This window comes from Colobus angolensis, unplaced genomic scaffold (genome assembly GCF_000951035.1).
Source record: "Colobus angolensis palliatus isolate OR3802 unplaced genomic scaffold, Cang.pa_1.0 Scaffold5, whole genome shotgun sequence".
Lineage (NCBI taxonomy): Eukaryota > Metazoa > Chordata > Mammalia > Primates > Cercopithecidae > Colobus > Colobus angolensis.
The window spans coordinates 34,656,910-34,659,826 of NW_012118487.1; the positions used below are offsets into that span (position 1 = coordinate 34,656,910).

The window sequence follows — 2,917 nt, forward strand, 5'->3', positions numbered from 1 at the left end:
ATAGTGGAATACTATTCAGCTTCAAAAAGAGGAAATCCTGTCATTTGTGACAACATGGGTGAACCTGGAGGACATTATGCCAGGCACAGAAAGACAAATAATACATGATCTCACTTACATGAGGAATCTAAAATTGTTGAATTCATAGCAACAGACAGTAAAATGGTAGATACCAGAGGCTGGGAAGAGTGGGGGTAAAAGGACTGGAGAGATGTTGATCAAAAGACAGAAAAATTTACTTTAAAAAGAGGCATAAGTTCAAGAGAACTATTGTAAATCATGGTGACTGTAGTTAATATATTATGGCCAGGATGGTGGCTCACGCTGGTAATCCCAGAACTTCGGGAGGCCGAGATGGGCAGATTGTTTGAGCCCAGGAGTTTGAGACCAGCCTGGGTAACATAGTGAGACCCAATCCCTACAAAAAAACAAAAGCAAATATTAGCTGGGCTTGGTGACATGTAACTGTGGTCCCTGCTACTTGGGAGGCTGAGGTAGGAGGATCACCTGAGCCCAGGAGGTAGAGGCTACAATGAGCCATGATCATGCTACTGTACTCCAGTCTAGCCAACAGAGCAAGGCCCTGTTTCAATAACAAGAAAAAATAAATTATATACACTTGAAAGCTGCTGAAAGAGTGGATTGTAAGTGTTCTCACTACAAAAAAATGATAAATATGTGAGGTAATGCATATGTTAGTCTGATTTAGCCATTCAATAAGGTATACATATATCAAAACATCATGTTGTACACCATGAATATATACACATTTGGAGATTAGGTCTTTGAAGGGGTGATTAAATTAAAATGAGGCTGTTAAAGTGGGGCCCTAATCCAATACGATTGGTGTTCTTATAGGAAGAGGAAGAGACAGTAGGGGCCAAGCCACAAAGGGATGACTATGTGAGGACAAAGAGGCAAGAAGGTGGCCATCTGCAAGGACAGAGGCCTCAGAGGAAACCCACCCTCCCAGCACCGGGATTTTAGACTTCTAACTCTAAAACAGTTCCAGTTTTTCAGAACCGTGAGAAAATAAATGTGTGTCATTTAAGCCACCCAGACTGTGGAATTTTGTTATGGCAGCTTTAGCAAACTAAGACAGCATCTTTACTTCATTGATAAAGTCAGACATCGTGCTGCATGCCAGGCACTGTTCTAAGTTCTTTACGAATGTTTACACATTTAAACACCTTTCCAGCAGTGCCAATACATCACTATGGCTGCATTTCTCAATGGGTAGGAGGGGAGAAGATACACCCCCTTGTCCCTGGGGTGGGACCTGGGGGCTCAAAACCAATATAGTTTGAGCACAGGAAACCCCTGAAAGACATATCTCTTTCTTCAAGTGGGTATCAGAGATGATGATGATGATGACGACGAATAACAAGAGTAAAATCTTAGCTACCATTAATTGAGCTCTTGCTGTACACAGGCAACATGCCAGGCGTATTACAAGAATTCTCTCATTTCACCCCCAACAGCAACCTTAAGATTTATATAATATTTCATTCCCTTTGCTTTACAGAGGAGAAAACACTGTTCAAAAAGGGTAAGTCAGTTGCCCAGCTGGTGAGAAGAATCAAGATTCTGACCCAGATCTGCCCAATTCTAGTTCTGAGTCTTTCACTGCACATGGCCTAGGGGAGTAGACTGGGGTCACTTGGTGGGAGGTGTGGTGGGTGGAGGTTTAAATGAGAAAATGAATTTCTTTGTAATGCAAGAGATCAGTGGGGAGCCAGCAAGTTTTTTGAAACGAAAAGGTAGTAGGGATAATCTAAAAGCCTTATCAATTATACATGCAAAAACAATAGCTCTCATTCATTTAGCTCCTCCTACATGTCAAGCATTCAGCTTGGAACTTAGAATAGTTCTGGTAAGCAAATATTTTTGCATTTTCATTTCATGGACATAGAAGTTGAAGTTCAGGGAAGCTGAAAGATTTGCCCAAGGCTCAAGTAAGCAGTTGAACCGGAGTGGCAGACCTGGGCACCTCCCAGTCCTGCATCCACCCAAGCTCATCCACTCTGCTCTGGTGGAGAATCAACAACCCCTGCACCCATATCACACATCTGGCTGTGAATGTATGAGGGCTTCCACGCTCTGAACAGACAAGTTACATATCATATCATGGTCTTTACCAAGATTCAGCCTAAAGCATTAACACTGAGCAGCTCTGCCCAAGAATGTTCCACAGAGCCTTCATCTCCCAAGATGTTTCCCATGGAAAAAGTTCTATGGTTGGAAGTTTGGATGTGCTGCCTGTTATCTACCCTTCTCCTGCCTAAGAGACTTACAATGCACATCAGCAGATTCTAAAGGTTTTAAGAAGTTCGGAAATTTTAAAAAGTCAACTTTCTTCATTTAGCCTAAGGTTTCCCCAATTTAATTGAACCACAGAATTGTTTTTCTACATGTGCCAGCTAACATACAGTGCAGGACCCTTTCAGAGATACTGCATTGTTAGATGGAAGAGGGAGGAAGAGAAGGCTGTTGGAGTTACTTTTTGAAGCTAACTAAAATGCAGACTTTTCTCCCCTTAAGAATTATCAAGCCCTTTGTTGTTTACATTTAGTTGCCTTCTACTGAGAACACAGACAGTTTAAAAAGACAGAGACCACAAATCAGAGGAGGGAAGGGCTATTTGCAATTCCAACTCTCTTGGCTCATCCTGCACCTTCTTGCTTCCACCCCAACCTCGCCCCAACCCCATTCTTTCTCCAAGTTTCCACCCCTCCTCCTCTCCTTCGGGCTGCTCTCCAGCTACACACAGCTAGAGGTGGTTGCAACTTGCAATGCACACATCCCCTCCCTCCTGCAATGCAGAAGCAGTGACAGGGAGGCATCAGATGCTCTGCCCAGCCTACAGCCTCAGCTCTGGCACAAGAAGACACTCCCAGGGAAGAGGGGCGTTGGTGGT

At 43.4% G+C, this 2,917-nt stretch overlaps 1 protein-coding gene across 2 annotated transcripts in view; it reads right to left on the reverse strand.

Annotated features, from left to right (window-relative positions):
• The window catches only part of TRIM2 (tripartite motif containing 2), a 189,122-nt gene that overhangs the window by 40,155 nt on the left and 146,050 nt on the right, over positions 1 to 2,917 (reverse strand). The window lies entirely within an intron of this gene.